This window comes from Choristoneura fumiferana, chromosome 21 (assembly GCF_025370935.1).
Source record: "Choristoneura fumiferana chromosome 21, NRCan_CFum_1, whole genome shotgun sequence".
Classification (NCBI taxonomy): Eukaryota; Metazoa; Arthropoda; class Insecta; order Lepidoptera; family Tortricidae; genus Choristoneura; species Choristoneura fumiferana.
Window position 1 is genome coordinate 6,709,429 of NC_133492.1, and position 27,383 is coordinate 6,736,811.

The 27,383-nt window shown below is 35.4% G+C and overlaps 1 protein-coding gene across 2 annotated transcripts in view; it reads left to right on the plus strand.

Annotated features, from left to right (window-relative positions):
- Positions 1–27,383, plus strand: part of unc-13 — a 382,374-nt gene that overhangs the window by 272,655 nt on the left and 82,336 nt on the right. The window lies entirely within an intron of this gene.

Sequence of the window (27,383 nt, forward strand, 5' to 3'; positions counted from 1 at the left end):
ATTTACAGTCAAAATACACCTAACAGGACTTATCACGCCAAACACACGAGTAATATCCTCCCCTCGACCTCCTGATCCTAACCTCGACGTTTGACAGACCACAGCCACTGCAATGTGGTCGAAACGTCGACATAAATATTACTCGTGTGTTTAGCATGATAAATCCTGTTTGTGGTATTTTTACTATGAGTGAAAATCATGAAAGTTTTAAACATTAGACTAAGTTACGCTTGTATTTATAATATTAATAAGGAGTAAGAATGGATTAAATGAGTATTAAAGGTATCAAGAAACATGAATGTAAATTAAAAAAAAACTTTGTGGTGTTAACTATCGATTGTGAAAAGTTTCACTGTGATTCCCCATTTAATAGATTCGATAGTACATATTTGAAACCAGTGTTACTATTTTAATCAATACCAATGCAGTAAGTATTACTTACTAACTAATTCAGATGAAATAATCCATTGGAAACCCACCAGCACGAGCACACCATTTACCACGAGCTTTGCGGTGAAGGAAAACATCGTGAGGAAACCTGCACAAACCTCCGCCCGCCCGCGTCCGCGTGGGAACCATGGCCCAAGCCCTCTTGTTCAGAGAGGCGGCCTGTGCCCAGCAGTGGGACGTATATAGGCTGGGATGATGATGATGAATCCACCGGAATTGATAGCCGCCCCTGTATCCCGATGATAATATACAACCATCGAGGGTGACGATATTGAGTAATTTATTTTGAGTTATTATCGTCCAGAGCGCTCCAAGTTGCCAAAATAAACGAAGCTGAATACAAATCGGCTGCTTATCAGTGTCTTATCATCTCGTATGCAAGAGGTCGCTGCTGCTGTTCCGTTTATTAAACAAATTTCATAATACCGAGTGGTTAGCACAGGGGACTCAGGTCGTTTGACTTTCATACGACGTTTAGTTTCGAAGAGAATCCCTTTTTGTTAGAATGCATATGTTTAAAGAAGAGTACCTGGCAACAAAGCTTTAATCTCAGTTTTTTTTTGTTAGATTCGGAAATACTTATTTAAATAAGCTTTAAAACTAAAAAGTAAACTTATATTGTTGGTATTTAAATATATAAACCAACAATAAGTCGCGACCGAAATAGATTTCAACTCTACATTTCCAGTTTCCAAGTCCAACACTGCCGTTGAACGACCACGCTGATATTAGCTAGTTGTTGAAATTACCGATCTTATTGGGCGTGCGATTTCGTTATAAAAATATGTATACGATTCAAAAATACACGTTTTTCCAGAGATAGGACCGAGGAAGATCGATTGTTTGCCTCCGAAAGCCCCCACGTACTTAGCTTTGGTTGAAATCGTTAGAGCCGTCAACGAACCACTGAACGTAAATATACATGATTTAGTTTTAGTTTTGTAGCTAATAGGACACCATACATCCCTGCATTATTATTTTTTTATGTTAATTTTTTCTTTAATTTTATACTGTAGTTTTTAAGTAATTATTTATTTTGAAAAAAAAAATGGTTTTTCTGTCAAGTTTCTTGCGGCGCATTCTTTTTGGAAATAATGGTATTTCCAAAAGCGCTGGTAGTTTTAAAAAAAAACCGGGCAAGGACGAGTCGGACTCACACACCGAGGGTTCCCTACACATTTATAGGAACGGGAATCGTGTCTTGAAGATATTTCTCGCTTTTTCCGAGTGATTTAATACATCCAGTGTAGTAGCCCTAATCTTAAGCAAAATGTACGCAGTGTGGGGTCAGATTATATTGGTCATAGATATTTACAGACAGACATAAAAAATCAAGATTTTCAGACTTTTTTAGTTGGTTTTGTTATACCGTCATACCCTGCAGATTTTGTTTCCCTTGTGAGTTTCGAAAATTTGCGGAAATTTGCAGCATGAACGGCTGCATCTTTTGATTGCGTTGGCTTAGAAGTTTGATTTTTTCACAGCTTTAAGGGACAGTAGACCTCGGTATTTGATATAAATTTCAGCTTGATACCTTTATGCATTCCTGAGAAAAAGGGTCTTGACAGACAGACGGACAAAAAGTGATCCTATAAGGGTTCCGTTTTTTTTCTTTAGGTACGGAACCCTAAAAGTGCCCATTGCGGCCTATTTACAGAATAAATTATTTGAAGTTGAATTTCCAAATGAGTGCAGCCCGCGTCTCCATGCTAGCTGCACTAAATGACATCATACGGTCTCTTAAGGTACTGGTACACATGCTAGTTACTACGTGCTCGTTACTTGAGCCCGCAGGCATTGCAAGAGACCATGGTCAGAGACCAGATGGCATGAAAATGTTTATATTATAAGTTTTTTGTGCTGATTTATGGTGTGCAATAAATAATATTTGTATTTGTTGTATTTGTTTGTAAACTGAGTTTTTGAATAAATTATTATAATTATTATTACAAGTATTATATTACCATTCAATATAATCCTTGCTTCTTTTAGCTTTACAGTATAAATGCCAATTTGAAGTGATCACAGCTATCACATTTAACGCTCGCGTGCAGTGGCTTGTCCGGATCAGTGCAGACTAATGTACCGGAACGCGTCAATGTCCGGTTTCGGACTCTGGCACTGGATGTAAATCAATCAGTGTATGGAGCTTTAATCCTATCAAATGTATAGGATATGTTCGTACTATTTTCACGTAGAGTACCTACTGATAGAATGTTCTAAATTTTCATTCAATACTCAAAATTGAAGTAGTGTAGGTAGGTATTTTATAAGAATAAAAAGGTTTATTATAAACCAACGACTTAATTCTGGGCCGGAGACTATTTAGGTATACTAAGGTTAATAGTTATTATTTTAGAAAAAAAAATACTTTTGCATATGAATTCTAAAATACTCAAGTTATTAAAATCTCCGAAATTTTTTGAGAGGCGCAAGCGATGAAAAATAAATTACAAATGGTAAATGTTTAAGTTAGGGACCTGAGAAAGAACATACAACTTTCACTGCTCATTTGCGAGCATCATTTTAAAGTCACTTGCTTTTATTAGTCTTTTAACAAAACTTTATAGTATCAAAATCGTTCAATTTCCACAGCAAGTGGCTATATTTCTCTGTATAATATTCAACTAAATAACTGTCAGATATTTCTCCTAATAACCTATAACTTTCTTTGTGTTCAGGTCTTAGTGATACTTAGGAAAATTGAAGATTATATAAATAACGACGAATTCAAAGTTTTGTTAGACACAATAATTCTTGTATTTAAATTGAATCAGAAAGCTGTGAGTGCTCAAATATTTGCTTCCATTGTTATGATTGGTTGTTGGCCTAAACAGAAATATAAAACAAATTATTAGACTAACAACCCTGTAACTGAATTTAACAAAGGAGTAAAACAAGCCCAACTAGATCCGATACACACAAACTTGGGTAAAAACAATGTCGTCCACTAACTGTCAGTTTTGCGCAATTCCGGGATGTAAAGCGAAAAGAGCAAATTGTTCGGTCGTCAAAGCCGACGGACAAAGGTTGGAGGGTTATTGCGCGACGCGAACCGTTGTGAGACGAGGCTTGTATCGCAGATTTTGTTTCAAATTGGGAAAATGCAAGTCATTCTAGTAGTTTAAAGCGTTTTGTTGCACTGCTGCCTTCCGGAAACTTGATTTTTTGTAACTTTGAAGGTTTGTCACTGATTTTTTAGTAATTCGGCCCACAGATATGAACATGGAAACTTCGAAGCTTTTTGGAGATAAATATGACTGCGGATTGCTAATTACTGTTCCAACGTCACAGCCTACATACGTCCTACTGCGGGGCACAGGCCTCCTCGCAGATTGAGAGGGCTTGAGCCGTAGTTCTCTCGCGGGCCCTTGGTACACGTTTCCTCGTGATGTTGTCTTTCACCGTAAAGCACGTTCCTTATGTTTGAGAGGCCATTATAACCACACGAATTAATTCCTAATTTCTTACTCTACTTTACTTTCTCTATGGACCTCAAAACCTACCAACATTTTGTACTTTTGAATGTTTTTATACTATTATTTCGTATTAACCTATAGAATGCCAATACCTGTTCTCTGTTCTTCGAGGGAATCCGCTATACAGTTTTATTGCGCGCAACTAGGGGCAACAGATAAGCATCTTATGTTATGGTCGTGCCACAAACAAGCGAGACAGACGGCACAGCGAGCTATTTTGTTGCCCATTGCTTGGTTGAGACGTTTATCTTACAGAGGTTATTTGGCAGCACACGCCATGTATTGGAATCTTAGGTGCAGCACCGCCAAACATTTTCCAACTGATAGTTTTTAATATAGAGAATATTTTTTCATATTTTAAATGTTTGAACTTTGCTAATGTAAGGTTTTGGTACGAGATTAGAACTATGAAAAGATGTATTAAGTGTATTGTTTAAATTTACCGTACAGTATCAACGAGTATGAACGGGAAAACATATAATTTAACTTTCTGTTGCTATCTTTCGGGAATCATGTAATTTTTAGGGACAAAATGTCCTTTCCAGTGTGTCAAATTATCTTTAGCAAATTGTATCACAATCAATTCAATATTTCAAGCCGGAAAAATTAGCAGACAGATAGAGTTACTTCCGCATTTAAATTATTTATTTTGTTTGGACGTAATATTTTTTAGACAAATGTGACCTTATTTACATGGAGACTGGAGTTAGCCTATTGTTTTATCTACTTGACGCCATCTTATTATTTCGCCCTATAAAATGCTATCATAACCTCAAGACCTCAATCTTTATATCCAGAAATTTCTTTGTCATTCCCATCTTTTATTAATACAAATGCCATACGCTGACAAAATGTGTTGAATATTTATGCTTAGCAATCTAGACCATACTAGACATGCCGCTGCGTCCCGTCAACTTTACGGCTACGTTTTAATTAAATAAGATGGATGACGTCGGTTTGCAGCCGTCAATGCCGTGGCAGGGTTACCTAAGCACGTCGGGGCGATATCTTACGGTTGTTTGGATAGTTACGATACTTACGAATGCTTCGGTCGCGCTTGAAATTCAGTTCACGAACTTTTGTACTTATTAATCAACCAGTTGAGAAACTGTTGCGCTGTTCGTGTTAGAATTGTAGAAGAGAAAACTTGAGTAGGAAGAAAAAGTTTGCATTTACCTTTATTGTCCTGGAGATTGAACAGTGAATAAGCAAATTTTATAAGGCTAATAATATTGCGTTAAATTTGTTATAGAATTTTTGATAGTGAAATATTCATTCAAGCGATTGTGTACTTTAAGTTTATGAACTGATTCTAATAATAGAAGGTGTATAAGATACGGAATAGTAGGTATAGGTTTAATTCTCCTATAGCAATTGAAACTTTTAGCCGTATTGGCACTGAATCGATCAGTGAAATATTTGCCGAATTCGAAGCCCAGATGCGTCATTTGGCAATATAGCACATTCAAATTCTCGCGTTTTCAATTCGCTGTCATAAAATATTTAAGCAGCTTTCTGCTAGTTTCTGAACACACATCACTACCGTGTGTAAAACATGCAAATTCATAAATCTAGCATCATTCTGTATAGGTACGAAAGCTTAATAAAAAACAATCACGTCACGAAAAGAACACAAATGCAAATGTAAGACAGACAGTGACAACACGATAGCTGTAACCATCTCTAAACTTTAGCATCTGTGCCCCGTCAGTCTCAAGGCCGTATCAAATTATACGTCTGTTTTATCACATCTTATCAGAGTATAAACAGGAGTCGTTCTGCAGAAAATACCAATCACTCGGAGCGAATCTCGGCGCGGCGTTTGAAATCCTTTTATTTGCCTGTACATAATATAACCACGAATTCATTTCAGTTGGAGACGGCGCCAGTGTCTTCAGATTTTATTGGAATTAGTATGCCAAGACTTGGGTTCTTGTTTTGGCCGACGGTATAGAAAAGTTTGTTTCTCTTGGGGAAAATACGTAGCAATAGGGAGCCGGAGGCGTGCGATAAGGCAGTTTGCAGCTGAACTTGTTACTTTGGTGCAATGTGCAACTGTCTGTTGGTGTCACGTAGTGCCAGTATCGATTTGTATTGTTTGAAACGATAGAAATGTCCTTTTGAAGCCTGTGGACTGTCAATGTGTTGTCAAGCAAAGAATGTTACTTTCAGGTTAGCAACATGCTCTAATACCCAATAATAGTACCTATACTTCATTATAAAATCACTGCGAGAATCAGACATGTACAGGATGTCAATATGATATGTTTTGGATCAATGTTTAATAATAATCAGCATGTTGATGATGGGCGTTTGTCAGTTGCACTGATATTGATTTTAGCTTGACCTTATTTCTTTTCTACTAGTACCTATTAAATATTATTTAATTAATTTATTAGAAATTTATATTATATAGGCAATTATTACAAAAATAATTTAGTCAAATAACTCGCCCCTTGCCATTCCCGGCGCGAAGGTGCCCATAACGCTCGCGGCATGACCACGTTGAATAGTACCACTTTAAATAGGTAATTTAAGTAGGGATGTGAATTCGAGCTTTGTGTTCGCCATCATACGTGTTTTTGCATAGACATTCATTTTTAACCCCCGACGCAAAAAGAGGGTGTTATAAGTTTGAACGCTATCTGTATCTGTGTGTCTGTCTGTGACACCGTAGCTCTTAAACGGGTAGACCTATTTGAATGCGGTTTTTTTATTTAAAACCAGGTTTTCTAGCGATGGTTATCTTAGACATGTTTCATCAAAATCGGCTGTGCCGTTTTTGAGATATTGAACTTTGAAGAGACAAAATCAGGGGTTATCCAACTTTTTGTTGGTTATAGTATAATAAGGACTTCATATTGTTGTACCCACTAATTGCTCCAATCGGTAACACACAATACGAAACATACACAAACAACCGCTAACATAGTAAGCACAATAAAGCTAGCGACACAAAACAGGTCGCAATCACGAATACGTGACGTATCGACGCCGAGACATGTATTATTGTATCTGGCCTCAATTGTATAAACTCTGCTGCAAACGAGCCACTTTATAAATATTTAATAAGGTTCGACTTTTGAACCGATCAAAATGATAGATTAAAATTACGACGTAACAAACTGATTGGCAGAAACAACGGAAGCAAAAGACAATGTCACATTATGTTAAAACAGAAAATTTAAAAACATTAAAAAGGGAAATGTCTGTTTTTACGGGATGACCGTAAAAGTAAAAAATTGGAAATGAAATAAAAAATACAAAAAGATTCCAAAAAACAACTTGTCTTTTGGAAACTTTGTCAAAGTCACAACCAGTCAGGGCTGTACATTTTTTTTATTTTAAACAAAAGAATAACTCACAATACTTTACTTATGTACTTGTACATATTTATTGTCTTTAAATAACTAGCGATAGTCGCATTAATTCAAGTCGCCAGTTTGCAGCTGCGCTTGTAGCTATCGGAAAGCCGATACAAGCTGTTACAAGTCGCAGAAGGCGAAGGGATTGCGTTGACACAGATAACTAGTTACCAACAACGGGTACTATCTACACACAATGATTTTTAATCGGTGATCAGGACCCATTTTTCTAATTAAGTAATTGGTGGCGATCACGAGTAACTCGCAATCACATTAAACTAAGCATTTTATTTTTGAAATATTTTTATGTTGAAAATAACTTTTATTAACTTTTTATTTTTTGACGACCAGATGGCCTAGTGGTTAGAGAACCTGACTACGAAGCTTGAGGTCCCGGGTTTGATTCCCGTGTCGGTGCAGATATTTGTATGAAAAATACGAATGTTTGTTCTCGGGTCTTGGGTGTTAAATATGTATTTAAGTATGTATCTATATTTATAATTATATTTATCCATTGCTTAGTACCCATAACACAAGCTTTGCTAAGCTTACTTTGGGACTAGGTCAATTGGTGTGAATTGTCCCGTGATATTTTATTTATTTAAAACTCATTGCCACCCTACTAATGGTTTAGTCTGTGAGCTTATAACCTCTTTGGTAAGAGTTTTGTAAAACAAAATTTAATAAATTATGAGTAATTAATTGTCACTGTCATTTTGGTATACTTTAGTTTATTAATGTAGGTGGTCACGTATTCCGTGGTTAATGGTTTTAAGAATTTCATCCACTTCTACTGCAATTGATTAAACAGTGAGTTCCTTCGCCTATTGAATTCGATCCAGGCAGATTATTACTACATAGCTTGGGAAATTAATTAATAAAAAATATAGCAAATATAAATTATATAGCTTAATTAGCAAGTTGAAGTGGCAGAAACTGGTCATATCTGTCGCAGAACCGACAACCGCTGGAGTAAACGAGTTCTTGAGTGAAGACCGCGTCTTGGCAAACGTAGTGTAGGACGCCCTCCGGCCAGGTGGAGTGACGATCTGCGAAAGGCTACTGGTAAAAGCTGGATGCGTCTACCCGAGGACAGGGCGCAATGGCGCTCTTTGGGGGAGGCCTATGTCCAGCAGTGAACTGCTATAGGCTGATGATGATGATGATGATGAGATTATTAATATTTCTCAACTCCTGATTACCGCTTCAAAATCATCGTGTCATCATCATCATCATCATCATCAGCCTACAGCAGTCCACTGCTGGACATAGGCCTCTTCCATGGCGCGCCACAACACTCTGTCTTCAGCCCCTCGCACCCATCCGCCGCCAGCGATCCTCTTAAGGTCATCCGTCCACCGTGCCTCAGGACGCCCTACACTACGTTTTCCCGTCCGTGGTCTCCATTCGAGGACCAAATCATCGTGTACACATAGCTAATTAAGTTTCTTAGTCAGATTATTGATCTACATAATGACTAGATAATGTCCGCGACTTGTCCCCGCGGAAAAATAAAAAGATACGCTACGTAAGATATATGTAACTTATATTATTCATATTTTAATTGTGTTAATTTTGCGTGATGGCATAACAAATATCTGAACGTCCAAACATCTAGACTTTCAGATTTATAATATTAGTAAGTAGGCAAATATGATGACACTTTTTTCATATTGAAGTAATAATGTGTGTATGAGTGGTAAATAAAACTTCTTTTATTTATTTTTGGCCAGGAAGGACGTATTTAAAAGACATCCTGGATGTTATCAACATCAGCTTCTTACTGCCGAAAGGAAATTACAGTTTTACGTATGAATAAACGCAAGAAACGTTCACGAACCAGAATAAACACCTACGAATTCCTAGCTCTACACCGGGCACATCGTGATAAGCCGAAAAAAAGAAAAATTTAGGTACGATCAGCGAAGCGACTATTTAACTAACTTATTAGTAGGCGCTAATTGGAAATAAAAATATAGAAATAGGTACTTAAAATGTAGACAGATTTGTTATTTTGGATATTATTTCAACATTCTTAAAATTCTTTATTCCATGAACATTTGTGCTTTATAAAGTACCTACATTATCAACCGCTATAGTGTTAATTTGTTATTTATAAAATAAACGAGGACTGTTGATGTTTACAACAACTTTAGCTGAGCTTGGTTGGAAAGCTATTGTTGGAAAACGAATGTACCTTAGGGCAAGGCAATACACGAGTACCGCGTATTGTGTAGCTAACAACGTTTTTGATGCGGGCATCCGTTTCAACCTTTACTCATTTCAACCTAAATTGAAAATACAAACTGAAATATAGATGCACAGAAAAACTAGAAAAATAAGACCAACACTGGGAATCGAACCCAAGTCCTCGGTATTCCGTACCAACACCAACACCAACAGTGGTGTAGCGGTATAGTGCGCGGTATGGAATACCGAGGACCTGGGTTCGATTCCCAGTGTTGGTCTTATTTTTCTATATTTCAGTTTGTATGTTCAATTTAGGTTTTACGGGATGACCGTAAAAGTAAAAATTTGGAATTGAAATAAAAAATACAAAAAGATTCCAAAAAACAATCTTCATTTCAACCTGTCTGTAAACAAAAACTAAGACGTAAATTACAAAATAAATCAGGCTAACCTATGTAGTAATACACAATTACACCCCGATCAATGCGTCCGCGCAATTACGCAACAAATTAGAGAGACGTTCAGTTTCCACGTTTCCGCATGAGGTACATTGGAATGAGTAAACTATTTAGCCAACTTCGTCACGAATTCAAGTTACAATTACATTAGCTAAAACTTTATAAACAACGCTATATAGGGTTATAAAATGCCCTAAATTTTAATCGCGTTTAAAGGAGCGTTTTAATTTTTTGCCAGCGATAGTAGTTTCCAACATTGATTCTCAGTTCTTTAACCCGTTAGTTCCTTTGTGAAATTTTGAACAAACTCGTTTGATATCCCATTCAGTACGTGTATCCTTTGCTCATTGTTTTCCTGCAGAATACCCTGTTTTTTTTTGTCTAACCGGAGACCAACAATTTAACTCACGGAAGAGCCTTTTGCAGGCTTTTAACTCCTAAAATTTTGGTCTGTAAACGCGTGTCGTCCAATGAGGAAACCGCAGCAGCGGCCGGGATTGGCCTGAGCTTGCAAATGCGGTAAACGAAATTGATGAAAATTAAATTTCATTACGGATGTTAGGTCATGGTCTCATTGTACCAATACGCTTAGCTGAAGAGTAAAAAAGTGAAAAATAAATAAAATAAACTTAGAAATAAACAATATTATCTCTATTTTAATAAATTCAACACTATTAATAAAAATAGGATCTGCACCATTTCATTTCTGATTCCCCAATATTATAGAAGGTTTATCTTGAATAAATTGTTTCATTTTAATAACATGACAAAAAATTTCCCCCATAATTTTATTGTCATATTATTTTTTTGATAAATTTTTAATTTTAATTTTAAATGTAGCTATTGGAGGATTAAATCAAACCTCTTTACGAAAATTATTAGCTTTTTCCTCAATTAATAATTTAGGATGAATATTATCTTCTATTATAATTATTTGCTTACGCACTGAACATAGACACATCATCTCCATACGGTGTTTTGAAATGAATCCGGAATATTTCAGCAAAGATTTGGTTTGACTGAACACCTCTGTATTTTTTTTCGGAATTTTCAATTGTAACTGACAATATGTTCCGTAAATTAATCGATGTTCAAAGTACATTGCGTCAACGCGTGGCTAAATTTTAAAATCAAAAATTCCAATTAAAAACTTTCAGAGTTGTGTTCGATCGAACTAACCCAACAGATTACTGTTTTTTTTATTCATTTCAAACAGCTTGTAAATTATCCGCGCTTATTTATTACAGATGCTCATATAAAAAAGCTTAAATAGTTGACTGTTTGTGAAAGTTGATGCAATCACTTACACAACAATAGGTACTCAACACTAATTTATCATGATTACATGTCAAGTACCTGGTGCATGTGCAAGTAAAAAGAATTAAGAACATTATTATTCATTACGGCTTACGTTTGCGGGAATCTTGTCAAAATATGCTGGTTTAGTAGGACTTAGTAGTAGTAGTAGGCAATGAGGTTCCCAGCTGCAAATCCTAGTACCTAAGTAAAATATCCATGTTTGTCATGCCAATTAGAGCCCAATAGCTGACACCCTGCTGTCGTCTATTGTAGTTAATGGAACAAAATTAAAGATGACAACTTAAGGGACACGAAACAGCATAGGCGTCTGATATTATTAGTCATAAAAAATTAAACTTGAAATAAAACGGTAATAGGATGGCCGCAGTACATATTTTCCTCAATTAATTGCGGTGTAAAAAACGTCAACTGCCCTATTTGTGCGGAATTGTGCGGAATCGTGCGGAATCGAGCGGAATCCGAGCGGAAAGCCTGACACGACACTGCGGAGGGTGGATGGCAGCTGAATTACTCACCGGTCACGGTACTAAGTAGCTATGCGCTTTGTTTGTCGGTCATTGTGCTCTGTATGTCACTTTTTTTCTTGAAGATAAAGTTAGTATGTGCTGGTAAATTACAACGCAGAGATGAAATATGTCAAGTTCTTTGGTTAGTTGATATAATATTCTAACTTATCATCTTTTTCTCTAGGTGCTTACTAATTATATATTCGTTAATGATTGCAAGTTAAAATTGCAATGCGGATAGTATAAAAAGAGTTCTTTGTGGCTTACTTACAGAATAAACTTTATACCGAGTGTGGCCTGTAATATAAGCAAATAATTAAAACATAGATCATACTCGTCAAACTAAATAACATTAGTTCAGCGACTTTTAAAAATAATCAGTTTTTAAATATTATTCTTTTAAGTTTATTCGAAGAAGCAATGTAAAGCAAAATGCTTGATGTTTGTACCGCGACAGGCGACGTCAGTTGTGTTCTAGGATGGTGTACATTGATAGCAGTATTTAATTTGTATGAAAAAAGGAAAATTCAAGGATTCCATTATTTTTAAAAGTCGCTGAACTAATGTTGTTCAGATTGACGAGGACGATCTATGTTTTAATTTTTTGATCGTATTACAGGCCACACCCGGTATATTACTTACAATAACAGGTTTTAATGAGTCACAGTTATTAAACTACATACGTACAAATATTTGATTTGGGATGTAGACCATGATTAGTGATCACCTAATGAGCTCCCGATATTTCGACATAGTTTCATGTATCACGATGTCTATCCCTGATCATGATGCATGTAAATACGTCGAAATAACGGGAATGCATTAATGAAAAATGAAATGAACTGAAAATAACGTCAACATCCCGTAATGACCTGTTATTAGGTTAGGTATCAAATTTTTGTTTTTATTCTAAAGAGTTACTTGATAACTTTTAGAAATTAGGAGCTGTCACGACGCAGTGTTTACTAAAGGAAACACGAGTTATAATTTATACAAATTTAGTGGCTTTTTACAATTTTAATAATTAACAATAGTTCCGCATGTCCTATGTCAAATTCAACGTCGTGCAATATTAATGTAAGTGACGCGGGCTTTTTGGTCGCTCAACTGATTTAATAACATGGTTGGAGTATTACATATTTGATTGTGCTTGATACTCGTAGTATCTCTTTTTAGTAACATCTATTGATTAACAGCTGCTATCGATAGCGAAATACGGTGTTTATAAATACCTATTAGGACGTCCAAAGTACCGACATTCTGTGTAAAATTCAAGTGTTTTCGTATGACGGTTCAAGAGATAAAGACCTCTGACAAACAGATAGACAGACAGACAGCGAAAGCTTAGTAATAGGGTCCCATTTGTGTCCCACTAGATACTGAACCCTAACTAAAATCTTGTACAATGCCCATAATAACGTAATAGTAACACACATGTGCACTACTGAGAGGATACCATTTTGGCTGCACATCCCGTAAGTGTATTTTTTTTCTTTATTGTTAAGATGAATAAAGTAAATCCATTATATTCAACATGTTTATTGAAATGTTGCTAACGAGAGTACAAATTTAAGTTATGTTATGTTTCTTCCATAATATTATCGGCGGATACGAATTATCTGTTCACTAATGTGCGAAACCCCGTTCACGAAATAGGACAGTTCCCCTGGGGATAGACGCGGAATTACTTTTTCAGTTACTGCGGCCAATATTCTGATAGGCGAAGTATTATTTTATAGCTTAACTTTTGGCTTCTATATTTTGAAAGCTAAGACCCATATTTAAGTTAAAATAAACTACGTTATTTGCATTTATCAACCTAAATTAACAAATCGCAATAAATAGTAACTCCCTTTAAAATATGGAGCATCTAGGTACTATGGCCGCGACATATATAGAAATAACGCATTATATAATTATAATATGGAACTGGTATTTTAAAGTTCCTTTTTTTCATTTTAGTTTTTTATGAAATAGGAGTTTAATTTTTAATGCATTATGAACTGTAAGTAATTTTTTTATCAATAATTCTAATTTCAAAACACATGGTTACAACTGTACTTTCCTATGTTAATTTTCATTGTTTGCTGCATAAATTATAATTATTTTTATATTTTATAATAATAAATCCGTCCAGGTTTCGCAGCAATTCGCAAACCAATCTGATCGTAGATTTCAATCTTCCAATCTAATACGTATCTTGTTAAATAAATAAATTGAAGTCTCAGTTAAAGCCAATTTTCAAGTGGCATTGAAACTTAAGGGACTGGCGTCAGTCAAGCACAGCCTTGCTTCATTTAGTTTGCTCTGCTGAATGAAAACAGTTTCTATTTCAACGTAATAAAGACTTCGAAGTGTACAGAGTGAGCTTACAAAGTCCATGTTACAATTAGTCTATCCGCTAGCCTGTGTTAATTGAGTTAAACTTTTAACAAATATTGTACCTAAATTGTAAAGATAAATTATATTACTTATCATCATCATCATCATCAGCCGGAAGACGTCCACTACTGAACAAAGGCCTCCCCCTTAGACCGCCACAACGACAACTCGCCACTTGCATCCACCGGTTTCCCGCAACTCTCACGATGTCGTCAGTCCACCTGGTAGGAGGCCTGCCAACGCCTCGTCTTCCGGTTAAATTCCTTACTTATATTACTTAAGTTCTCGTATTTGATTAAACGCAACCGTAAACGCACTTATCTATGTAAAAGATCTTCGGAAAAGACCGAAACTAGTCGGATCGTTCCCAACTTACATACAGTGTGTTACCGGCAGCCAGGCTTATTTTAAAGGAAGTTAAAGTAACGTATTTATGAAAATTAATCATGACATCAATTTAATTAATAAACTAAAATTCAGACTTTTTTAACTTTCTAACAAAATGATAATTGCCAGCAATTTACAGCAAAGAAAATTATCAAGTAATAATAAAAGTATGTGTCGGCTGTCATTGCACTTACTTGTCAATTTACTTTATACCTTGCTGGCAATTACAATTTTGTTATAATGATAGTTACAGAAATATGTTACTTTAACCTCCCTTAAAAAACACACTGTGTAATCGTGAGTAGCTTGGTAATTTAATAAATACATATTACTCTTTGAATGTAAAAATACTCTTAAAAATAAGCTCTGAGCTGTTGAAGCAAATCATACGATGTCCTTACAATCAATTAAGTATGATTTTGTATGGCAACGCCTAAGTATATTCGCAGATTAAACATTCTTTTTATTTCAGTGACTTTGTTATGATATATAATACATCAGCAGATGTATTATATATCATAACAAAGTCACTACGCTACCCTATCGTCACTGCGCTACGCTATCGTAACAAGGTGATTTATACCTGTCCGTCACATAATAGAAGATTTAATTTTGAAACCGAAGAACATTTCGTTCTGTCACAGTCACTGTACGAGTACCTACCTACTTTACCACCAATTAAAAACCGCACGCTTTTAAAACGGTCCGCAAAAATCTGCCAATTTGCACTGTGTCGGTACAGCAACAACATCTCAAAAGTTGGAACTTCAAAGAGCTGACGAATGGAGTTGGAAACAAATATGGTGCGACATGACGGAAAATGTCGAGATTACTGTTAAACTTTGCAAGATTTTATAAGCGCAGTCATTTAGTTATTAAATAAATGATGAGGTTATGTGAAACTTTGTCAATCTCTGGAAACATTGTGTAAATTAATCATAAGTTACTACAGGCAATCGAGATCGGATCGGAGTGCTTGCCATTGGAAATGCGTGTAGCTTGCAGTGTAAACGTTAAGTATATTGATGAACCTTCTGTTAGGCATACTCGATGTTAGATACATCAAATCCACTAATGAAATTTGATAGATGTGTTGTAATATCAAGAGTTCATTCAAGATAATTACGCTCTACGTCTCGTAGCAAACACGTTTAATGTAATTAACCGTGAATTATTGAAAACTGTATTTGTAATGTTTGTATCAATGCGGAGACAATAAACATTTCAGCCTTTGAATCTTATAGGTAAATTGTCTCAATATTTTTATCAAATAGACACTCAAATATAATGCAGGGTACGGTTCAATATTATAATGATGCTTTATAGATAAATTAAAATTTATTCTTACAAAATAGACTCGTTAACTGAAATCTGACCAGCAACGGCCGGTAAATGCGACCATCTTTTTTTATCAGTTATATCTTTATCTGTTCGTTATCCCGTTTAAACGAGAATTGTGGCAATATACAGAGGGAAAGACGCCGAGAATTTTCGACAACTTGTAAGTCCTACCCGAAAAATTTAATTGCGTTGTTTCTTGCCATTCCGCCGGTTAAGTTGCCATGGCCGCTGTAAGTGTTATTATGCCAAAGGCTGTAATACTCTCTCAAAAAAAGTCCTCTGAATTTCTTAAAGGAAACTCGAGTTCATTTCCTTTTGCTAAAGTTAGTATCACCGTTTTATTATGTTTTAATTTAAATAACGATAGGCCCACTGAGCTAGGTCTTTTATTCTTAACCGACAGCATTGTAATTTATTTTTGATGAGCTACTTCTTGATAACCAGATTAATATTTTCCATACTTTTGGTGAAAATGGGCTGATGTACAAAAATACGATGTATTTTGATATAATGTGTTCTCAAAATAATCAAACCTTATATCAGATTTACCATGTAATCAGATTTTATGCAAAACTTTATAATTTGTGCAATAATGGCTAATGGAATAAATGTATGCATTACATTTTATTACTTTATATAAATTCTGCGCATCTTTTACTTCCTTTTTTAAAAGCTTTTATGTAATTGAATTGTTACTGTGCGTGCTTGGAAATAAACAGTGTACACACTCGCTTAATTACAATGAAATAAAACAAAACTATTGTTATAAGAACCTTCTTTTTTTTAAGCGTTTACGTGGAACGCCGTGTTTTGTTTCCATTTACGAATATAATGTTACCGAAAACTCTTTAAATTATTATTCGATAACAACGAACCAACTGTCGCTACCAAAAACAAAAACATTTACGATGCGTGAATTGTTCCCGTTATTTCAGACCTTCCCCGTATTTATTACCTAAACAAAGTACAATGAAAATTAAATTCCTTACCAAAGATGCTTAATATTCCATTATCCATATAAATATTTACGCATATCAAATGTAAAAATGTTTTTGAAAGAGCTCTATACATTATTTTCAAATGACAACTGGCAGGTTCTCTCTGAATGAATAACAGAATAGATGTTTTTCTTGTTAAATTTTGCAAATAAGAAAATAGCTTTTTCTTGCGAAATGAATATTGTTAACGTCAGTTAGTTTTTTTAACTCTTATTTTAATAGCTGAGGCACATCAGAGCCACTGTCTCGATACAAGCGCTCTATCTGCCATACCATTTGTTTGGGGATAATAACTGGTAATTAACTAACTATTATGTGTGTACTTTCGATCATCATAGAACACTATCTTTAAAATTAAACCTAAAGTGTTGCCACCTTATTCTTTCGGGAATCACTAAAAATTTTTGTGGAAAATTATAGCCCGAAATGTATATCAAACTACAAAAAAGTCACTAAAATGTATGAAACGCTTGAAAAACCAATCACTGATATGAACCTATAAGTTCTTAGATTTACTAACTAAGTTACCAAAGCGGCAAAATTGATCCTATATTTTTAACATTTGACGCATATTGTCCTTGCCCAAAATTGTGTTTTATATCAGTCAATAATTGACTGATATAAAACACAATTTTGGGCAAGGACAATATGAGAGGGTTTACTCTTACGACATCAATAATTGAGATATAAAACACAATTTTGGGCAAGGACAATATGCGTCAAATGTTTCGGCGAATAACGTTTGGCAACCTGTTTCATTTTGCAACTTTTCATTTCCCAACTTTTTAATATTTCTGAAACTGTAAATATTTCAGGATTTTTATAAAACTAACCTAACCTAACCTAAAGGGTTCTACACGATGGCCCTGAAATAAATCCTGAAATATTTACAGTTTTAAAGTTTGCGAAGTGACAAGTTACGAAATGAAACAGGTTGCCAAACGTTACGTTGCGAAAAGGCAGTACTCGCGTAAGGGATGTCCACAGAAAAAGTTCAAATCTGATTACGATTTTTTTCACTTTTTCGATAATAATGTTCTAATGGAGTCATCAGAACCCAATGATTGCTGAGCGCTTTAGCTGTTTAGTTTCACACGGCATTGAGTGTCAAATGAAGTGAAACGGTTTTACCGCCGGTCGAACTTACGGCCGGCGCGCGCCGTCACGCGATTTCCTTTTATTTGTTTACCCGCATATTAATTACTTCCATGCCGGTTAGTGCAGCAAATACATAAGTCAATAGGTATTGTTCTTGCACATATTTTTAGAGTGGACTGCTTCAGAAATTAAATGGTAAATACCCTTTCGAGGCTTAGTGAAAAGAATGCTGTATTAGCCTTATTTACTAACAGCCTTATTCATAAAAAGTTAGAGCCTCCTTGAAGGCTCCTTGAAGATGCTAAAAACATGATTCATAAACGTCTGTTAGCGCTAGATCAGATACGTTTTTAATTGTAATGCACGCCTCGTTGTGCTTTTTCTTATCAATAAACGTAACTTTGCCAAATTAATTGGAGTTTCAATCTTTCGGTCGGTCTATGAGCAAAGCTACGACGGTTTTATCACTTAAACGAAATCACTCTCTTTTTATTGGAGACGTCGTAAAAGCGGGCGTGTAAAGTTTTATGCACGATGGTCAAATTTATAATATTTACGAAGAAATCTCAGCTTTTCTAAAGTGTGTTTTTTTAACATTTATAATTTTATTGCAATCATCTTTATTTTAACACACTTAAAATTTGTTAGTAAAATTATGAATCTTTCTAGTAAATATAATTGTAACAAAAGCAAAAATAAAGAACTCAAAACTAGATTTTGTTGCGCTAGAAATAATTAAGTTTGGTAAAGAATATTTCACCACGTTTTTGTAGTCAAACCAAGAATATATATAATATATGAATATACATATTAGTCATGACGACAAAGTAGTAAAATTAAAATTAGGATACCTACTTCCCATACAAGTAGAGTTACTTGTAAATTAAAATCAGGGTACAAGTAACTCTACTTGTATAGGAAGTAGGTACCCTAATTTTAATTTTACTACTTTGTCGTCATGACTAATATTTATATTCATACCTAGTTACAGCTTTCTACTACTATCAGTCTCTGAGCTTAGCCGCGGACAGACAGTCAGACGGACAGTCATTGCGAAACTATAAGAGTTCCCAGTTGACTACGGAACCCTAAAAAGTGCGAGAAATGTCATGTGTCAGTTTTGTTGTTTCGGGGCCGCGCAACTGTAAATTAATTAAAGATTAATCATCGACGACCCTAATTCGCATCATCCAAATGTTAAGGGTATTTGGGTAATTGCGTTACATAAGTTCAATTTCTAGAAATAAATGTCTGGCCAAAATACAATAAGCAGTCGGGCAACACAGTTGACTAGTTACTTGACAACATGTCACCGGTTACGGTTAATGTCCGGTTTATCTGACCGGAACTTGCGCCTGTCAACAATACGGTGCCGTAAAACCCACTCGCGTTTACAAAGCCGTTATCTGCCACGGTAAACTGTCTAAGGTGTAGTTAGGGCTGACAGATAGTGAAAAATATTGTCGGAACTGTAAATTTATTTTAATACAACGAAGGTTTTTCTAAGACACATGGATTTAAATACCTCAGCCGTAGGACGTCCATTTTTGGGCATATTATCCAGGTTGCCCATCTTGCTGGTGGATGTCCTACGTTGCGCTTGCCGATTCGCGGTCTTCATTCGAGAACTTAAATTCAGGTGCTTTAACTAAATTGACGATAATATGAATTAAAGTTACAGGGATAATGTTTTACAAGGTTTCATGTACTATCGTAGTGCACGAAGCTTGAATGAAAAATTATCTGTGTAATGTGTATCAAAAAGTCACCTACTTTCTTGTAAAAGGCATAAAGTCTAAAAAGATGGTATTTCATGATATCTTTACAAGTACGCCAACTTTACCAATATTATTCCCAGCACAAATTATTTATAACTTTTTTTTTGTTTTTACATGTGGCAACCCTAATCACTGTACCATAGTAGTTATTGTAGGCGCCCCGCAATTGGCACAACGTGACATCACTATACTTGTTGCTTTGCGGTGTCAAACGAGATTCCGTTCCACGACACTAGCTGGCGCGAATATCGCGTTATCGATAAATGCTTTACAAACGCGCTTCGATTTTCAATTGCCGTATTTCACTCAAATCAATGATTTCATTTCCTTTCACATGGCAATTACATTTTCTCGGCTATTAAATACTGAAGTGAATTGAATGTGTTTTCATAAAATATTTTTTTAATGACAGCCAGGTGGCATTTAAAATTGTTTGCTTTATTTTCAGGTTGGAGTTGATTCTCAATTGATTTGCTTTATAATTTTAACATGATTTTTCATCTTGATACAGAAAAAGTGACACAAGGCTGAAATTTTTAAATATCCCACTGCTGGGCACAGGCCACCTCTCAGAATGGATGGGATTTGGTCGTAGGTTTCACGCGAGCCCAGTGCATTGGGCACAAATCTGCGAAGTGATTAAATGGTGTGTGTGAAACTAGGTCACCACGGCTTCTTTAGCAATATTGGTGTAATATAAATTGGTTCTAAGTTCTAATTACTTATATACCTTCAAAAAACAATATTGAATCGTCATTCACCGTTTTCTCGTACAACTTCCAGCAATGGAATCAAAGCAGAGTATTAGACCACTGATAAGGCGTCCGGCACAAATAATTGAAATGTTTATTGTGTAGTAAAAATAACGTAGGATATATACAATTTAGGGAAGCTCACTTGTACGAGTAATCCTCGCTTATCCTGGAAGGTTTGTCTGGTGAAACACTTGGATCTGAGGGTTTTATGTCAACTCTCAACTATGTTTGACCACGGACTATAATGGCGATTGGTTTCTTATTTGATATAAAATGTTTCTCTGTCTTGTGTCAATGTGTCTGTCGTTTAGGTACTTTTTAGAATAGTATTACTTTGTTATTGATTAGTTTTATCGGTACATCTATAATATTTTTCACCTATGATGAGTTCTGTGACGTTTCAAGTTTGACAGTTTTAGAGATGTAGCATGTATCGAGTGAACTATCGATTTTTCTAAGATTCTTTAGTGCCTATTTTTGGAGAAGTTGCATTTTATTTTAAAAGATAATATTTTTCCAGTTTTCCGCCCACTGGACCACCGTTTTCTCGTTCTCGCTGGAAATAATCCCTCAAACGAATTACAAACTCCCGACTCTGGGAGTTCAAAACAGTCTTTTTTAGACCGTGTCGGCATTTTTGCCAAAAATAACAAAAAACTTCGGGAAACAGTAACAAAAGTCAACAAGAATAATAACAGAAAAGAACAATAAAAAAATACAATGCAAAGAAAATCTAACGGAAACTCAACTCGTATACAAGGCAGACGCACTCGTACTGACAAGCACTGGCCACAAGAGGCACAAGATGGCTGCGGCCGTGTTCCTAATAGCCGTGTTTACAAAATCTTGCAAGTTTTGTTTAAAAATTTAAAATATCTTAGTGTTCAATGTTATTGAATAATGAACCGCGGCAATTGCCGATAATGTTGTGTCACGTCACTACTCTGTTCCGTTTCACACATTGCGTCATTAAAAAAAAAAAACTATCGTATTATATGGACACTGATATTGCTATAATATATTTTTAAAAAGTACAGTTTTACATTTTTTTGATTATTTGCTTCAAAATAGAAATTATTTTTAAAAAATATTTTGCGAACATTGTATGCGTAATTCGGAAAATTTTCAAGTGTCACAGAACTCATCATAAGTGAAAAGTACAATAGGTAGACTTTGCGCCCTTTTTAGGTCCAATTAGGTCTATGTAGGTATCTGCTATATGTTATCATTATCGTAGTGTTTATTGTCTGGTTAAGAAATGGTTATGATTTTAATAAAAGTCACATACATTTCAATAATCATGTAAGCGACATAATAATTCATCATTCATTCTAATTCATCATCGTCATCATCATATATGCTGTACCTCCAGTTGTTACATAAACATATATTTACCTTCAAATTCGGATACTAAAGTACGTACATCATAATTATGCAATTTCATATTGGCTATCTTATTTTTTAGTAAAGTTTCTATTATATATTCCTGTACCTACTCTCAAAAATCACTTTTTGTAAATCGATTCTTCAACAGTTTTTGTATTCCCGTGGCAGTGTGTCAATGCCATTATTCAGGCACATCGATTAACTTAGCCTCTTAACGCCCGTGACTCCACGGGGGGGGCGTATTTGTATACAGTTTGGGGCTAGGGGCAGCTCAGGTGTTAAGCTACAAGATAATACCGCTTAAGCTTCGTTTACGGATTTACGTAGTAGAATCTTTGTATACTAGACAAATGCCTTGCAAATTGTGAAAGCATTTTTCCAAAGCAGATTTTTTGAGATAAAAATAACATTTAATGATCACATACGACATTATTACTTTCTAAAATACTTATGAACCCGTAGATTTTATTTTTTTTAATTATCATGAGCCTGATATGTTTTGCTAAGCAAAGGCCTTTCTTGTCGTCTACTGCTCCCAATCTATAGCTTAATAGCGGCCAGTACTTTAAATAAGCCAAATTAATTCACATGATTAGTATGAGTTAACCTCGTAAGACCCACGTCAAATTTTGATCATGAGAATTTGAAAATTAATCCCTGTTTCGCCATCCACTTATTAAATTTATTTGACGGATAAATGTCATGCCGTCTCTGTTTGTAATGTTTGAATAGATGCAGACGGCATCACACATGCACATGACATGATATGCACATGACATTAGTTTTGAAGAGTGTCTTAAATTTAGAACGTTGAGTTTTACGAAGATAAAATAAATCGCGCTCTTGTTGTAACTATGCATAGGCACTTACAATTAATAGTACTGTGAACTAATGTAAACTTTCCAAACTGCTTAGTCGTTAAAATAAGTAGGTAGCCTTTTGTAGTTGATAACAACCCTGCCCATATGTTGGATATTCCATTAAATGCTTATAATAACAATAAGGGCACGGGACGGAAGGGTCTTAATAAAGCGGCGAAATATTATAAATATTTAGAAAACACGAACACAGCCTTTATGAGTTTGAAACATGCGATAATCTTTGTTATGAAAGCAGGAAATCAAAATATTTTGCTAGTTAAGCAATTATAGTAGACTGTAGACCCTACGAGAAAGGGTGAGGAAATCGCGTAACAAGACCAAAATACGTTAAGACCTTTTTTCTTGAATTGATGCATTGAAAAAACCCAACCTTGTTCCAAGCGTTTAAAGTTTAATGTTCAAGTGGCGGCTGAGTATCATACGATGGTTTGAAAGTTACTGGTATTAAACTTTCCGATGAGACGTCACATTAACCATAATCGGTGTTGTGATTAACATCAGCTGCTTATCCCCGGAATTTTAACGAAGATTATTTAACGGTTTTCTGATACTTCATCATAAAATCGCCTGACGTTATTTATTCACCGCTGTACTTAAAGCTTAGTTGGGGCATTAGCCGGTCATCGGTTCTTTATTGATAAGCTTGAATTTGTCTTTTTGCTATTAATTTAGCTTCTACTTTTTTTCCGTCGGACCGTTTGCTTTTCACGAGGCTATAAATATGGGTTCTGTACCCAAAGAGTCAAAGCGGAGCCCTACGGCAGTTACCTACATTATGATTGGCTTTTTGGAGTCTTTTTGTATTTTTTATTTCAACTCCAAATTTGTTACTTTTACGGGTATCCCGTGAAACCAGAAAAAAATACAAAAATACTGCAAAAAGCCAATCATAATTTGATTACTTAGTAGCGACATCTCTTGTCTGGGTGAGCGGTTAGTTCCGAAAGAATGTGACGTCTCTCGGAACATAGATGTCGCTAGTGCTGCGCTACTTAAGTAATAAAAAGCAAAATGAGATGAGAAAAATTCGTGTCTAGATTCCTGTTCAGCGATGGTGTAGGGGTTTATAGCATGCAGCACGGATTGCTGAGGACCTGGGTTCAATTCCCAGCGCTGATCTCTTTTTCTGGTTTTTCTGTGCATCCATGTCTCAGTTTGTATTTTTGATATGTTACTTACATGTCTATGCATCTTTCTTTCCGTCTGTCACACAGGTTTTGCAGACAAAAGACTGGAGCCACACTACTACTTTTACAGTATAAACGTCTAGTCAACAACGCAAAGCCATAGAAATATTCGTAAATGTTTTTAGGGGATTCTCCAATACAGTAAAAGGGGACTTTTTAAGCACTAAATTGACCTATGAACTTGAAATTAGGCGATAATATTTATTATTGCGTAGTTTTTACCAAAAATACCAATATATTGACAGATTAGGATCATCCAGGAAATTCAAGTACTTAATGACTTGTACAGTGATAGGAAACTTATCATATAAATAAGTTTTTGGTAAAAAAATAAAAAAAACATACAAGCTTGTTTTTGCTGACCGTACTTTTTGTTGACTGTACAGTACTTGTATCGTGGCCCAGACTACTTTGCATACCGAATTTCAAGTCGATGCCATTAACCTTTGAAGAGTTCCGTCCTGTGGAGACGATCCTGGCCGGACTACCACGATGTCACTGCCATTATTATTGTATTGTCACGCAATTTACATAAGTATACCAAATTTCAAGTCAATCCAACTACTGAAAGTTGGTCGAATTCAACATGAAAGATTTGATTACAGGCAGACAGATGGACAGCCAGACAGACGACAGACAGACAAAGAACGGGACAGGTGAAACTAAATAAAAGCTTGTAATAATATACGAGTACGCCTCGCATTGAGCTTGATTTTAATGAAGTACTTAATTGAAAAAATATTGTACAAAACTCTATTATACCAACCCAACAGTCACGGGTAAATTTGTATTTGTAATCATGTTCATACCTGTCACCATTTGCATTTAAAGCAGACCAGTCGCCGTCCACGTATAAGTTCTCTTATAGACATCACAATGATAATACGCGTATTATGCAAACACTAGAAGCTGCAGAAGCACAATTATCTTTATCACTTCTCGATCTTAAATACATGGAGACAACAACAAAATGTCTACGTAAACAGCGTGGTGCATGTGTGAAATTTACTCCTGTGAACGTAGCGAACAATCCAATCAATATCTCAAGCCAGATTGAGCGTCTGTACAGAACAATCGAGCGTTCAACCATTAACGATCTCTTCGCGGTACTTGTGCAAACAAATCATTATTATCTTCTATGGCTTGTATTGATAATATTTTAGGAGCTTTCGTATGGATTATGGTTCTATGAAGACTGCACGATTAAGGTGTTTTTATGTCGTGACGAACTGTGGTTTTTGTTACATAGCATACGTAACGAGTATGTGATGTACAAAGTCAAAGAGAAGTCATTGTTTTGTTATTTTATTTTTTTCAATTTAATCATTGGAATGAGACGAAAAAATGTGCTGAAGATTCATTAATAGATCAAGCCCGAATTGAGAAAGAAAATTATGAGAATAAGTTAATTAATTTTGTATGTTCTTAAAATCTAAAGACGATGGCTTGATAAATAAGTAAGGCAATTTCAGTGAATGAACCAATAGGTTAATTACGATATAACTTTTAACGTATTTTTGAAACGGTTTTTTTTTCAATTATTATTTACTTAATCGATAATTGACTTTTAAGCTCCTTTTCATCAACCACAATGTGCATATTACAGACCACAAATTAACAAAAAAATTGATGTAGGTAAATGTACATGTCGCTGCGATTGCGCATATATATTATTGATATCTAAGGAGATTGAAGCAATCAACCCTAATTTTAACTCATTTGTTTTTCCCCAGAAATGACCGATACCGAGGAACATCAAAATATGAAATACTAGCTGTTGCTTTCGAAAGCAAAAAAAAAACTTTTAATGCGATCCTGTTGGAATTTTACAACTTTGCGGGCTAAAAAAGTAGGTATCCTAAAATGTATTTAGTGGTGAAGTGGATGTGTGGTTATCCACACATCAAAATTTTTAAATTTGTAATATTAGTAGGATAGATCTTAAAAACTGACTCAGTTCTTGCGCACCCAATTTCTTACCTTGCCAAAAAGACAATACGGTTGAAGCAAAGCCGTTCAAGCGTAATCTAATTTCATGTAACATTTGACCAGTGAACCCAGTGAGGTTAGAGGCATAATTTTCCCTTATATTGGCTCAAGTCGCCGCGCTTTCTGTGAAACAGATGTTCTCAGTACAGAGTGCAGTGGGGCGATAACGCACGGCTTAGGATATTATCCCCTCGGGTAGAGGGTTGAAGGAATCGCAAGAATGATAAGAGAATACGCTCGCGGAAATATTTAAATCGTTTTTATTTTATCGAATGTTACTTTACGGAAGTCCATAAGTAAATCTTATGTTTTCATATGGACGCCGCTGTCTTGAATATATGTATGGTCAACAAAGTAACATAGCTAAGCATATACATTTAAATCAGCATCATCAGTGTCTGGTCTTCCACTCCATATCTCCCCAAATAATGCAACAATGACCGACCCTATGCTGTATGCATCCAATGGATTCCTGCGACCTTTACGAAACCGTCGATCCGTCTTGTAGAGTACCGAACCCGCGCTGTGATCTGTTTTCTACGCTTCTGATATGTCTTCTTCACACAAGGGCAAAAGGGCCCCTTCGTCTAGCAGTTCTTCGAGCAATGTGCCCTTAAGACTACTTAAGCTTTAAGTCTTAAAGAATAAAAGTAAGCTACATTGCTAAACAGTTGCCAACAGCTGTTTTGGCAATGTCGCTTACTTTTATTCGTTTGCGGGTCTCTTCATGGCTCTCCCCAGAGACTTTTACATTTGATGTGTGACTGCAGATATCAATCTACCGTCACCTGCTTCAATATAACATGAAAAGTTAAAACATTTTCAGTAACCACATAGTTTTTTTATAAAACGCTGCAATCTATGTTTGTTCTTTCGACAAGTCTATTAATAGCAAAGTATTTTCAACCGATTTTACTCAATGACCTTTTAAGTAAAATAATCATGTGCTTTATGAGCAGTCGTCTTAAATTATCAACCCCCAGTAAACGACAATAATGCTATAAACGGTAAATTAAAACAATAAAAAAAATCATACTTTTTGACTTATACGGCAAAGGACGATCGCTTTTAATTAAGAAAAAAAAACGAATCATTCCACAATATTCGGGCGACGCTAACAATTTATTACTACGCGACCTAATAATTACGAATTCCCCGACGTAGGCATTCGTCCGGGACCGTGGGACGTCTGTTATATCTTTTGTCTCCCGAATCGAGAGCGTAAAAAATGTGACAAAAACCTTTAACAGTATGAAAAATAATCTTTTTTTATCCGAACGAGATTCGTGACGGCTGTTCGTATCTACACAGAAATTGCATTACCGTGGTGGCGTTTGGATCTCGCATTGCAAACATGAAAATGAAAGGTGAAATTGAAATGGTTAAATCGGGGTTGCCATGGAATTTTTATTTATTGTGATTGTTTAAAAAAA